The following is a 15,385-nucleotide window of genomic DNA, read 5'->3' as shown; positions in this document are numbered from 1 at the left end:
CATGGGTTCTAATCCCTGCTCGGCCACTTAGCTTTGTGATTTTGGGGAAGTCCCTTTGCTTCTCTGTGCCTCAGTTCCCTCATCTGTAAAATGGGGATTAAGACTGTGAGCCCCACGTGGGACAACCTGGTTACCTTGTATTCCTCCCCTGGTGCTTAGACTATGTGGTTGACACATAGTAAGTGCTTAATAAACACCATTATTATTATTATTATTATTCTGACATCCAGGCCTGTGCTCTATCCACTGGGCTATGCTCCTTCTCCTCTATTGAGTGTTTACTATCAATCAATCCGTAGTACTTATTGAGCATTTGCTTTGTGCAGAATACTCTCTTAATCTCTGGGGTAGTATAGTATAGCAGAGCACTGTACTAAGCTCCTGGGAGAGTACAACACAGTAGAACTAGCAGAATTAGAGCAGCCTGGATGATTCATTCAGCTCCTGGTCATTTAAATTGTGGTTTAGTGGAAAGAGCATGGGCTCGGGAATCAGAGGACATGGGTTCTAATCCCGGCTCCGCCGCTTGTCTGCTATGTGATCATCATCATCATCATCATCAATCGTATTTATTGAGCGCTTACTATGTGCAGAGCACTGTACTAAGCGCTTGGGAAGTACAAATTGGCAACATATAGAGACAGTCCCTACCCAACAGTGGGCTCACAGTCTATAAGGGGGAGACAGAGAACAAAACCAAACATACTAACAAAATAAAATAAATAGAATAGATATGTACAAGCAAAATAAATAAATAAATAAATAGAGTAATAAATATGTACAAACGTATATACATATATACAGGTGCTGTGGGGAAGGGAAGGAGGTAAGATGGGGGGGTTGGAGAGGGGGACGAGGGGGAGAGGAAGGAAGGGATCTTGGGCAAGTCACTTAACTTTTCCGTGCCTATGTTACCTCAACTGGAAAATGGGGATTAAAAGTGTGAGCCCCACGTGGGACAATGTGATTACCCTGTATCTGCCCCAGTTCTTAGAACAGTGCTTGGCACCTAGTAAGCGCTTAACAAGTACCATAATTATTATTATTATATAGCTAAAATAAGTTTCTCATTGGAAAGTGAACAACACTGTGCTGCTGACTTTTGTTAGTTCAATTTGGACCTTAGAGTTTTCATTTCCAAGAGATTTAATTAAACTTCATCAGCCCCATCCTCAGCATTTATTTGTTCGATCGAACATTAAATTACTTATTTTGATTTCTCATGTAAATGTTTTTATGTTTGTCTCCCCCATTATATTGTAAATTCCCTGGGAGCAGAGAATACACCTATGTTTGGAGAAGCAGCGTCGATAGAGCATGAACCTGGGAGTCGGAAGGTTCTGGGTTCTAGTTCGAGTACCGCCACTTGTTTGCTGTGTGACCTCGGGCAAGTCATTTAACTTCTCTGTGACTCAGTTACCTGACTTATAAATGGGGATTAAGACTATGAGCCCCATGTGGGACATGGACTGTATCCAAACTACTTAGTTTGTATCTACCCCAGCACTTAGAACAGTGTTTAGCACACAGTAAGTGCCTAACAAATTCCACAATTATTATTGTTCTCTTTTTCATGGTAGTTTTTAAGTGCCTACTATGTGCCAGGCATTGTTCTATACGCTGGGGTAGATACAAGTAGATAGAAGCTAGTCAGGTTGGACTTAGTCCACGTCCCACATGGGACTAACAGTCTTTATCCCCACTTTACAGATGAGGGATCTGAGGCACAAAGTGAAGTGATTTGTCCAGGGTCACACAGCAGAAATGGCAGAGCTGGTCCTTCAGATCCCAGGCTCTATCCACTAGGCCTTGCTGCTTCAGTTCTCTGTGTTGTACTTCCTAAGCGCTTAGCACAGTGCTCTGCACACAGTTAGCGCTCAATAAATACGATTGATGATGATGATGTTGTGCCATCTCAACTGCTTAGTACAGTACACTGCACCCAGTGGGTGTTCAGTTAATACCTTTACCTCTAGTACTACAAACAGGCCCTTTCATTTGACATCATCATCATCATCATCAATCGTATTTATTGAGCGCTTACTCTGTGCAGAGCACTGTACTAAGCGCTTGGGATCCCTGGGCTTCTGTTTTCTCAACTATATAATGGGGATAATAATTCTCGACCCGCCACTTCTCACAAGTATAAAATATGTACAGAAAAAATAAGGTGTTTACTGAGTAGTTTTGTACAGTACTCAAGGTAGAATTTACTAAACACCGATATGATTTTTCTTATCCAGACTGCTCTTAGGTCCCCACTGTCCCCATGAATTTGGCAGGGTCTTGCAGCTAAGAGACTAAACCAATTGTGAACACTCTGATCTGCCATTTTTTTTTAATCTGGCCTGCCTGTATGTCCATATATATAGACATGTAATGTTCTGGGAGAATGCCTGTATGTTTATTAGTATCTTCATTAATGTCGGAAATGGGTGAAAATGACATGAAAGTTTCTTAATACAAAAAAAAAATAAAGGGCTCAGTGTGGTCAGGGAACATGTCTACCAGCTCTCTTGTAATAGTAATGATGGCATTTGTTAAGCGCTTACTATGTGCAAAGCACTGTTCTAAGCACCGGGGGGAATACAAGGTGATCAGGTTGTCCCACGTGGGGCTCACAGTCTTAATCCCCATTTTACAGATGAGGTAACCGAGGCACAGAGAAGTTAAGTGACTTGCCCAAAGTCACACAGCTAAGTGGCAGAGCAGGGATTTGAACCCATGACCTCTGGCTCCCAAGCCCGTGCTCTTTCCACTGAGCCACGCTGCTTAGTTGTACTCTCCTAAGCACTTAGTCCAATGTGCTGCACATAGCGCTCGATAAATACAACTGATGGATTGATCGTCTCTACCAACTCTCGTGTGTTTTGCCCTCCCAAGGATTTGGCGCAGCGTTCTGCACACAGTGAGCACTCGGTAGGTACCACTAATTGATTGGTCAATTGATAGTTGTTGTGAGTACCACTACTGTATGGGTGTGGCCCTCAGCATTTTATTAAAACTTGTTAAAAGAATCTCCAAGCCAAATAATTGGAGCAGCAGCAGGCATGGCCCTGGAAATCAGAGGACCTCGGTTCTACTCTCTGTTATGCCAGTAGCTTGCCGTGTGACCTTTTGCCTCAGTTCTCCTCTTCTCCCTCCTACTTAGACTGCGTCTAGCCTAATTAACTTGTATCTATCCCAGAGCTTAGAACAATGTTTGGAAATAAAGAGCTTAACAAATACCATAAAAAAAAAAATTGCCCCATCGGCTCCCAGATTAGACTCTCTCAAATGTCCTAACCCGTTTTGAAGGTGGAGCTAGGGAGCGACAGCGTTAGATCAGTTCCACGCGATATCGAGGAAGGCCATAACGGTGCCGTTTTATTGGTTGGGTTAATCAAAGGGTAGCTTTATGACCTATCCTGAAGTAAAATGATTAGAAGTTAAAATGAATTGCTCCCCTCGTAGCTTTATGACCAATCCTGAAGTGATTAGATGTTGAAATGAATTGTTCCCTTACTCCCTAAATATAAGTAATACCTTTAAGCTATGAGCACTGATTTGCTGTTTGGAATGAAGTGGAAGTGGAAGATAATAAAGTGGAAGAAATGATTGCTACCCTGGAGGTGCTTTCACTCTAATTGGGAAGAAAGGTGAGCCCAGAGCATATATTAAATGAGAACAAAAGAGAAGCAGCATGGCCTAGTGAATAGAACATGAGCCCGGGAGTCAGAAGGACCTGCGTTCTAATCCCAGTTCCCCCATTCATTCATTCATTCAATTGTATTTATTAAGGCGCTTACTGTGTGCAGAGCACTGTACTAAGCACTTGGGAAGTACAAGCTGGCAACATATAGAGACGGTCCCTATTCATTCATTCAATCGTATTTATTGAGCACTTACTGTGTACAGAGCACTGTACCAAACGCTTGGGAAGTACAAGCTGGCAACATATAGAGACGGTCCCTATTCATTCATTCAATCATATTTATTGAGCGCTTACTGTGTGCAGAGCACTGTGCTAAGCACTTGGGAAGTACAAGTTGGCAACATATAGAGATGGTCCCTACCCAACAGCGGGCTCACAGTCTAGAAGGGGGAGACAGACAACAAAACATGAGGACAGGTGTCATCAGAACAAATAGAATTAAAACTGAATGCACATCATTAACAAAATAAATCGAATAGTAAATATGTATGAGTAAAATAGAGTAATAAATCTATACAAATATATATACAGGTGTTGTGGGGAGGGGAAGGAGGAGAGGAAAAAGGAGGCTCAGTCTGGGAAGGCCTCTTGGAGGAGGTGAGCTCTCAGGGCTTTGAAGGGAGGAAGAAAGCTACATGTCTGCTGTGTGACCTTGGGCAAGTCACTCCACTTCTCAGTGCCTTTGTGACCTCATCTGTAGAATGGGAATTAAGACTGTAAGCCTCATATCCCGTATCTATCCCAGCAGTTAGTACAGTCCCTGGTACATAGTATACACTTAAATACCATTAAAAAGGGATAGAGTAGGTATTGCTAGTATCAACAAACATAAGCAAATAATGAATAAACAAACCAATATGTACATGAATGCTAAGAGTACCTAAGGGGGTGACCTGATCAGGAAGGTAAAGAATTGTCAGGTATGTCTTCTGGAAGTGGAGGTGTCGACTTTTCATTTCGAGGTGCAGGGGCAAAGAGAGGATAGGGAGTTTAGTGGGAGAGAAGGATTGGAAGGGGAACAGATCTCAAAGAGCTAACAAGATAGAAAACTACCACTTTGGGGTTTTCCAGCCCTGATTGGAAACACTCAGATCTTCCAGAGACCTGGGATTAGGAAGTCTGAGAGTGTAACTCAAATGGCTGGAGGGGCCATCGCCCCAAGGAAGTGGGTATAGTCACCTGAAGGAAATGATTTTCAGGAAGCTTTGACGGTAGGGAGGTACGCGGTTTGATGCTCCATGAGAAGCAACATGGACGAGTGGAAAGAGCCCGCACCTGGAAATGAGAGCACCTTGGTTGTAATCCCAGCTCTGCCACTTGTCTGCTGGGTGACCTTGTGCAAGCCACTTAACTTCTCTGTGCCTCCTTTAATTCATCTGTAAAATAGGGATTAAGGTTGTGAGCCCTGTATGGGACGGGGACTGTGTCCAACCCGATTATCTTGTGTCTAACCCAGTGCTTAGAATAGCACCTGGCATGAAGTAAGTACTTAACGAAAACCATAAAAAAAGGGGAGGGGCACAATAGGTCAGAGATAGGAAAGCCAAGAGCAAGATGCAACTGGAAGACTGATTTGGCAGGAGTGTGAACTGGGGAATAGCAGGAAAAGGAGCAGAAAGGTGAGACAGAGATAACTGATTTTGAATCTTGGATTCGCTGATTAGGAGTCTCTCTGTGATGCAGTTAGGAGTGGGTAGCCACTGGAAGTTTTTGAGGAGGAGCGTAAAGTAATAATGATAATAATAGTGGCATTTATTAAGTGCTTACTATGTGCAGAGCACTGTTCTAAGCGCTTGGGAGGTTACAAGGTGATCAGGTTGTCCCATGGGGGGCTCACAGTCTTCATCCCCATTTTACAGATGAGGTAACTGAGGCACAGAGAAGTTAAGTGACTTGCCCAAAGTCACACAGCTGACAAGTGGCAGAGTCAGGATTTGAACCCATGACTTCTGACTCCAAAGCCCGGGCTCTTTCCACTGAGCCACGCCGCTTCTCTACTCTCTACTCTACTCTAAACAACATTTTAGGAAAATGATCTGGGCAGTAGTGTAGGAGAAATTGAGTAGGGAAGAGGCTGGAGGCAGGGAGGCCAGTAAGAAGGCTGATGCAATAGTCCCATCAGGATGAAATGAAGGCTTGGATCAGGGTGATGGCCATAAGAGTGAAGGTGAGGGGTAGATCTAGGAAATAACATAGAGGAAAACTGGCAGAATTTAGACTGAATGTCTGGAAGGCGAAAGATCCTGAGGTGGCGAAGATAACACCGGACTTGGGAGCTTCTGGAGCAGAGGATGAGGTTTCTTGGATCTAATCTGGTCACCAAAAATGCTGCCTTTCCTTATTTCTGAGGTTTTCCTAGATCTACACGGGTGCAGCCAATTTAGTTAGAGCTGGAACAATTTCAGATCCTATTATTTTGAAACAGAACAGCAAAGACTAAGTAAGACCTTTTGCCTTATAGGTTTCTGTGAATGCTTTGCAGGATTTGCTTTTGTCTGAAGCAATATCGCTGTCCTCTCAGAGATAAAAACCACTGAGCTAACCTTTGCTCACAGTTGCACACAGCTATGTTTTCTGACAAACCGCCTTGAGGGAATGCAGATAAGACAAGGTAGTTTTTATTTTAAATTTGGAACTGGATTGCAAACCTAGATTTTTTTTCTTTAAATCTGCAATCACTATCAGAACGAAAGCTCATTTAGCCAGGAGAAAAGGAGAACTTGAGAAGTCCATTTCCATGCATCCTGACAATGTGACATTTTAGACTGTGAGCCCACTGTTGGGTAGGGACTGTCTCTATATGTTGCCAATTTGTACTTCCCAAGCACTTAGTACAGTGCTCTGCACATAGTAAGCGCTCAATAAATACGATTGATGGTGATGATGATCTTAGAACACCAACTGTTCTTAAAAATCTCTAAAGAAGAAGGTGCCACATCCTTCTTGCTATTTCATTCCACTGTCCTCATAACCCATAAGATCAAGAAGTTTTCATTAAATATCTCTTCCTGTACTATAGGGAGAGGGGACTGCTCACTCTTATTCTTGTAATATGTTTTATTCACTATAAACAAAGTTCAGACATTTAAAAATAAATTCTTTTGTTTGCCAAGCCCCCAACACTGGCCCCTAGAATTTGAGAGAAAAGTTCTTTCAAGGGACCTTGCTTAGCCTTAGAAGTATCCAAGACGTTTTCAGGGCTTTAAGCCATGCGACCATTTTTCAATATCTCATTGGTTTTTAAGGATTCTTTGCTTCCAGTTTTTCATTCATTCAATCGTATTTATTGAGCACTTACTGGTTCCTTTTTTTTTTAAGAGTTGTAGCCGAAAAATACAGGCTTTCAGTTGACTGTTTATCACCAGAACCTCTACGTGGAAGTAGAGTGAGGCATTTATAGAGCATCAGCCCTTAAAATAAGAAATAGGAAGGTGACCCAGGATCTCTTGACACCTAAGCGGTTAATCACACATTTCCTGTCACTGTTTGCGCAGAAATGTTGTCTCCCACAGCGATGAAATCCTAAGGTCTGCAGTAACATTCATCACCTGTGAATATTTTAGACTGTGAGCCCACTGTTGGGTAGGGGCTGTCTCTACATGTTGCCAATTTGTACTTCCCAAGCGCTTAGTACAGTGCTCTGCACATAGTAAGCGCTCAATAAATATGATTGATGATGATGATGATAAAGGACAGCAATAATAATCATAATGGTATTTGCTAAGGGCTTACCACATGCAAAGCACCATACTAAGCACTAAGCTAGATAGAAGATCATCATGTTGGACAAAGTCCATGTCCCTACGTGTTTTGTTTTGTTGTCTGTCTCCCCCTTCCAGACTGTGAGCCCATTATTGGGTAGGAACTGTCTCTATATATATTGCCGACTGGTACTTCCCAAGCGCTTAGTACAGTGCTCTGCACACAGTAAGCGCTCAAAAAGTACGATTGAATGAATGAATGAATGAGTGTCCCACATGGGGTTCACAGTCTTAATCCCCATTTTACAGTTGAGGGAACTGAGACAACAGAGAAGTGAAGTGACTTGCCTAAAGTCACACAGCAGACGAGTGGTACAGCCGGAATTAGGACCCAGGTCATTCAGACTCCAAGGTCATGCTGCTTCTCCTATATTTGCCCAATATATAAAATAAGACATATATATAATATATATAGTGGTGAGAGGTCTCCTCTTGAGATACTGCTGGGTAAGATGGAAGAGTTGAAGAAGGGGCAAGAGGAGGGAGGGACTGGGGAGAACATTGAAGATATTTGAAAGGAGAATAAAGTACTACTTCTGTATTGCCCAAATGAAGCATGATTTTTGAAAACTTGCCAGGAAATGCCAGCATTTCTGCGCATAATCTATTACACCCATGTAGGAAGATGTGTCCCGTGATGTAGAGAAGCATTGTGTCCTAGTGGAAAGAGCAAGAGTCTGGGAGTCAGAGGACCTGCCTTCTAATACCTGTATATATGTATATATGTTTGTACATATTTATTACGCTATTTATTTATTTATTTTACTTGTACATATTTATTCTTATTATTTTATTTTGTTAATATGTTTTGTTTTGTTGTCTGTCTCCCCCTTCTAGACTGTGAGCCCATCTTACCTCCTTCCCTTCCCCACAGCACCTGTATATATGTATATATGTTTGTACATATTTATTACTCTATTTATTTATTTATTTATTTTACATGTACATATCTATTCTATTTATTTTATTTTGTTAGCATGTTTGGTTTTGTTCTCTGTCTCCCCCTTTTAGTCTGTGAGCCCACTGTTGGGTAGGGACTGTCTCTATATGTGGCCAATTTGTACTTCCCAAGCGCTTAGTACAGTGCTCTGCACATAGTAAGCGCTCAATAAATACGATTGATGATGATGATGATGTTGGGTAGGGACCGTCTCTATATGTTGCCAACTTGTACTTCCCAAGCGCTTAGTACAGTGCTCTGCACACAGTAAGCGCTCAATAAATAGAATTGAATGAATGAATAATACTGACTCTGTCTCTTGTCTGCTGTGTGACCTTGGGCTTAATTTCTCTTTACCTCACTTAACTTCTGTGTGCCTCAGTTACCTCATCTGTGAAATGGGGTAAAGGCTGTGAGCCCTATGTGGGACAATGACTGTATCCAACCTAATTAGCTTGTCTCTAACCCAGTGAGACACTGTAAGCACTTAACAAATATCATTAAGAAAATGCCTACTGAACATTTGAGTAAATCCACTGGAGTGATGGTTGTTTCTGAATAAGGCAAATTAAATGAAATTTAACAGACATCCCCTGTGCCTTAATGGCACTGACCCTATCTGACTTGTGAGACAACTTTAGGGATGATTTGCAACTGGTCACCATTTAGCAGGCAAGGTTTGAACAATCTACAGAGAAGCAGCATGGCCTAGTGGATAGTATATTCGCCTGGGAGTCAGAAGGACCTGGGTTCTAATCCTGGCTCCGCCACTTGTCTACTATGTGACCTTGGGCACATCACTTCACTGCTCTTTGCCTCACTTCATCTGTAAAATGGGGATTAAGACTGTGAGCCCCATTTGGGACAGGGACTGTGTCAAACGCAATTTGCTTGTATCCACCCCAAGTACAGTGCCCGGCCCATAGTAAGTGCTTAACCAAAACAACAAATTATTATTATTATTGTTATGAATAATATTAGATTTAGCTCTTGGAAAATGGGTATTTTTTCTTTCTAATATGCCTCCTAATTCCTGGGGTTGCTGATAGTCCTAAACTCTCTCCCTCATCCACCATCGGTCTGCTGGTCACCAGGCACTGCCCTGAGGACGAATGATGGACGGTGAGATTGAGAGTCAGGACTCGGGAGGTGGAAAAAAACAAAAGACTGACAGTCAAGCAGACTTTCTTTTTTATGTTATTAAGTGCTTACTATGTGTCAAACACTGTTCTAAGCACTGGAGTAGATGTAAGTTAATTAGGTCAGGCATAGTCCCTGTCCCACATGAGGTTCATAGTCTAAGTAGGAAGGACAACAGGTATCCCCATTTTACAGTTGAGGAAACTGAGGTAGAAAAAAGTGAGTGACTTGCCCAAGGTCACGCAGCCAGTGATTAGCTGATGCAGTATTAGAACCCAACTCCTCCGACTCCCAGGACCATACTCTTTCCACTAGGCCCCACTACTTCCCATGTATCAGATGCCTGCTGTGAGCTTGGAGGCAGGTTTAGTTGTACATAGTTCCCAAAAATTGTAATTTTATTTGACTGGGGCCGTCCTTGCCAACATTAGGCAGTGTTTGATATTAGGTTTGATCCTTACAGTTTGGGGCCCAAAATACATTTTTCTACTGACAGTTTTCTTCCAAAAAATGCTTACGCCCAGCAGAAGCAGCCAATGTGAGACTATCATTCTAGACCATTTTTATTCATGAAATAAATGAGATATAAAGTTTGAAGGAAACCTTATCTCAGATGAAGTGAAAACAAAAGTCATGTTTGCAGTGGAAAGGTTTCAGGCACTGGCTTGCAGATAAAAAAAGCAATGTACCTTAGAATCATTTTAATCCAGTAGATGTTTTCTAATGCAATTTACTCTGGCACTTCCTCCTGCATCTCAGACCTGCTTTCTCGCTAGAAAATGCAGATTCTATTCAACAGACCAAATTATTCCAAAATCTCTCACTATAGGTCAGGCTTTCCCTCAGGCCTCTTAAGCGTCAGCCAGATGAATGGAGCAAAACGGTGTCTGAAAACGTCTATGGAAAATGGAGAATTTAAGTTTTTCAATCTAGCAAAAGATATTCCGATGGTTGTTGCCAGATGAAAGTGGTATTTTATACTTACGTACATTTCAAATGATCTGCCAGGAGTATTTCTCTTTTGGAATACCGTGGTTTAATTGACAATGTCTCTGTTACAGTTCTACAGAGGTACAAATAATAATGGATGTGGTCTTCCTTTTAGCAACAACTCTTTGTTACTTGAAACTGGCACACAGCGGTATTGAACTCTTCTGCAATAATAATAATAATAATAATAATAATAATAATAATGACAATGGTATTTGTTAAGTGCTTACTATGTGCCAAGCAGTGTTCTAAGCCCTGGGGTAGATGAAAGGTGATCAGGTTGTCCCACGCAAAGCTCAGAATCTTAATCCCCATTTTACAGATGGGGTAACTGAGGCACAGGGAAGTTAAGCGACTTGCCCAAAGTCACACAGCAGACGAGTGGCAGAGCCGGGATTAGAACCCATGTTCTCTGACTGCCAAGCCCGCGCTCTTTCCACTAAGCCACACCACGCCGCTTCTCTATCAGATCAATCTGTATCAAATTAAATCAATCGGTCAGTGGTATTTATTAAGCACTTACTATATGCAGAGTACTAAGCGCTTAGGAGAGTACAGTACAACAGAATTAGCAGGCACATTCCTTGCCTATAGTGAGCTCACAGTCTGGGGGGAGAAAGACATTGCAGCGTGGCTCAGTGGAAAGAGCACGGGCTTTGGAGTCAGAGATCACGGGTTCGAATCCCAACTCCGCCACATATCTGCTGTGTGACCTTGGGCAAGTCACTTAACTTCTCTGAGCCTCCGTTCCCTCATCTGTAAAATCGGGATTAAGACTGTGAACCCCACATGGGACAACCTGATCACTTTGTATCCCCCCCAGCGCTTAGAACAGTGCTTTGCACATAGTAAGCGCTTAACAAATGCCAACATTATTATTATTATTGATATGAATAAATAATTCATAACATATCATTTAAAGACATGTGCATAAGTACTGGGGGGTTGGGGTGGGGTGAATATCAAATTGTAAAATCAATTAATAGATCGTATTTACTGAGTGCTTCCTCTGTGCGTTGTACTGGACTAAGAGCTTGGGAGAGTACGAAGCATTGGTCGACACGTTTGCTGCCCACAGTGAGCTTACAGTCTTGACAGAGGTTTGAAAATGGGTGAAAATTCGATCGTGAACTTACATGGAGTGAAGATGATTTTAATACAACTGAACTGAAGCCATCATCTCTAAATAGATAGGGCGGCCTTGGTAGGCCGCTTGGAATCTATAGAAACCAAATGAACTTTAAATATATTAAATATATTAAAGCCACGGTGGGCGTTTGGCCCCCAGGGTGAGTCGGACTATTCTGCAGCCAAAGGCCCTTCACAATAGAGGATCCGAAATAATTTGTTACTGTACTTTGTGTACAGAGACTTTTAATAGTGATGATGGTGCGCTTATTTTGCGCCATGCACTGTTCTAAGCTCCGGGGTAGATACTAAAGATGCTCACCCACATCCTCCCACTGGCCCGGAATGCCCTCCCTCCTCAAATCCGACAATTCTCCCCCACTTCTTGTACTTGTACTTCCCAAGCGCTTAGTACAGTGCTCTGCACACAGTAAGCGCACAATAAATACGATTGATTGATTGATTGATTATTATTAAAGCTCTAACTTGTACTTCCCAAGCGCTTAGTACGGTGCTCTGCACACTGTAAGCGCTCAATAAATACGATTGATTGATTGATTGATTATTATTAAAGCTCTAACTTGATTGATTGTACTTCCCAAGCGCTTAGTACAGTGCTCTGCACACTGTAAGCGCTCAATAAATACGATGGAATGAATGAATGAGTGCTCCCCATACCACCTGTGTATATGTTTGTACGCATTTATTACTCTTTTTATTTCATTTGTACATATTTAGTCTATCATATTTCATTAATCTGTTTTGCTTTGTTGTCTGTCTCCCCCTTCTAGACAGTGAGCCCACTGTTGGCTAGGGACCGTCTCTAGATGTTGACAACTTGTACTTCCCAAGCGCTTAGTACAGTGCTGTGCACACAGTAAGCGCTCAATAAATACGATTGAATGAATGAATAAATGAATGAATCTATAGAAGCCAAATGAATTTTAAATATATTAAAGGCACTGTGGGCGTTTGGCCACCAGGGGGAGTCGGACTATTCTGCAGCCAAAGGCCCTTCACAAAGGCCCTTTTTTTTTTTACTCTATTTATTTACTTATTTAATTTATTTGTACATATCTATTCTATTTATTTTATTTTGTTAGTATGTTTGATTTTGTTCTCTGTCTCCCCCTTTTAGGCTGTGAGCCCACTGTTGGGTAGGGACTGTCTCTATATGTTGCCAATTTGTACTTCCCAAGCGCTTAGTACAGTGCTCTGCACATAGTAAGCGCTCAATAAATACGATTGATGATGATGATGATGAATAGAGGATCCGAAATAATTTGATACTGTACTTTGTGTACAGAAACTTTTAATAGTGATGATGGTGCGCTTATTTTGTGCCATGCACTGTCCTAAGCTCCGGGGTAGATACTAAAGATGCTCACCCACATTCTCCCTCTGCCCCGGAATGCCCTCCCTCCTCAAATACGACAATTCCCCCCCTTCTTGTACTTCCCAAGCGCTTAGTACAGTGCTCTGCACACAGTAAGCGCTCAATAAATACGATTGATTGATTGACTGATTCTTCAAACCCTTATTGAAGGCACATCTCCTCCAAGAGGCCTTCCCAGACTAAGCCCCACTTTCGTCTTCTCCCACTCCCTTCTGCATCACCCTGACTTTCTCGTTTTGCTCTCCCCGCCATCCCAGCCTCACAGTCTTCTGTTTATATCTGTAATTTTATTTATTTATATTAATGTCTACCTGCCCCTCAAGACTGTAAGCTCCTTGCAGGAAGGGAATGTGTCTGTTAATTGTTATATTGTCCTCCCGAGATCTTAGTAAGCACTCAATAAATATTATTGAATGAATAAACTAATAAAGAGTCAAGCTGGACAGAGTTTCAGTCTCACACCAGACTCACAGTCCAAGAACCTTTTCACCCCAAGATCTCAAAGCACTTTGCAAGCACTTTGCAGAGTACAGTGCTCTGCACACAGTAAGCGCTCAATAAATACAATTGATTATGATGATGAACTCATTAATCTACAATACCTCAGTGAGTCAGATAGAAAATATTGTTCTTGCCCTTCCATCCTCCTCTTTTTTTTTTTAAACCCAGGGGTTTAAATGATTCACAAGAATCATAGTAATTAAAATAAGTCCCATACAAAAATCAAGGTGTATTTTCTAGTTTCTGATGTACTGAATATTCACAGAAATAATTTTGAACATCCCAGTCTATTTATGGGCCACTTCGTTTCTTCAGCAAGGAGAGGAGAATGGAAGTCAAAAGAGATAGTAGATGATCATTTCTTTTTGAGATTAAAAATATCTAAACAGGGAATGGCGAGAAAAGAGAGCAGTCTATCAGAAGAAGGGGCTGGGACGCAGGAGCTTGGCCTTATAATATGGATCTACTGACAACTGGTTTCCCTCTGCGGAGTTGGCTGGGCACGTTTCCAAGCACCAGACAATAGCGTTGCGTTTCAAGGGGTTGTGGTTGTGGTTCAAGCGCTTGGGAGAGTATAATATGACGGAGTTGCCAGGCCTGCGCTTCTAGGAATGGGCCTGTGGGCCAATCTAAAGATATGGGAGAGAGTCTGGGGCTGAGGCTGAGTTAAGATCCAGGAGGAAGCCCCCAGAAGCCAGGAGGAAGGGGTGGGCTTGCAATTTCTGTACTCAGAGCAACTTTCATAAAGCTGATCAAAGTTAACCGGCTCCCAATATAACAATGTATCTAATACTATTCACTCTACTTCTCTTTTTAGAGCTGGGACCAGCAAGGAGGCTGATAGTCTTGGCGTGCGAGGACCAATGCTTGTACTAAGGTAACAACTGTCTGGGTGGAGAGGAAGGGGTGGATCCAACTGTGGAGGGGGTACCCCCGGTTTTCTGCAGTAGATTGACCGTGAGGATTGAAGGACAGGGAGACGTCAAGAATAATTTCCAGGTTGCTGATTTCTGGGGCGGGGATGATATAGACTGAGATTGAAAAATTAAAGGGGGGAGTGGGCTCAGGGGGAAGGATTAGTGCTTCTGTTTTAGCCATGTTGAGTTTGGGGTGTCGATGGGACATCCAATAATAATTATGGTGCTTGTTAAGCGCTTGCTATGTGCCAGGCACTGTACTGAGCACCGGGATTGTTGTTATGCCGTGGAGTCGTTTCCGACCCATAGCGACGCCGTAGACACATGTCTCCCAGAACGCCCCACTTCCATCTGCAGTCGTTCGGGTAGCGTATCCATAGAGTTTTCTTGGTAAAAATCCAGAAGCGGTTTGCCTTCTGCACAGTAAACAAGTCTCTGCCCTTGACTTTCTCCCATGCTGCTGCTGCCCAGCACAGGTGAGTTTTGACTTGTAGCATTCATTCAATTCATTCAGTCTCATTTATTGAGCACTTACTGTGTGCAAAGCACTAGCAGATTGCCTTCCACTCACTAGCCACTGCCCAAGCTAGGAATGGAATGGGTAGGCCTCTGCTTGACTCTCCCTCCTGTAGTTGTGACTGGTACAGTACTGGAAACTCTCCAGGTGTGACCCTGAGAGGAAAAGTACTGGGGTAAATACAAGTTAAACAGGTTGGACACAGTCCCCGTCCCACACAGGGCTCAAAGTCTTAATCCCCATTTTACAGATAAGGCAACTAAAGCCCAGAGAAGTTAAGTGACTTGTCCACGGTCACACAGCAGACATGTGGCGGAACTGGGATTAGAACCCAGGTCCTTCTGTCTCCCAAACCCGTGCTCTCTCCGCTAAGCCACGCTGCTTCTCTAAAGTGTCCACTA

The 15,385-nt window shown here is 42.6% G+C and overlaps 1 non-coding gene across 1 annotated transcript; it reads right to left on the bottom strand.

Moving 5' to 3' along the window:
* Positions 1-15,011: 15,011 nt before the first annotated feature.
* On the bottom strand, positions 15,012-15,149 carry LOC119946257. Its single transcript, XR_005456363.1, has one exon. It is a non-coding gene; the product is annotated as a small nucleolar RNA SNORA7 (small nucleolar RNA).
* Positions 15,150-15,385: the final 236 nt, after the last annotated feature.

Source organism: Tachyglossus aculeatus, chromosome 26, assembly GCF_015852505.1.
Source record: "Tachyglossus aculeatus isolate mTacAcu1 chromosome 26, mTacAcu1.pri, whole genome shotgun sequence".
Classification (NCBI taxonomy): domain Eukaryota; kingdom Metazoa; phylum Chordata; class Mammalia; order Monotremata; family Tachyglossidae; genus Tachyglossus; species Tachyglossus aculeatus.
Note: the sequence above shows the minus strand (reverse complement) of the source record. Positions and strands in the feature narration are given on the sequence as shown.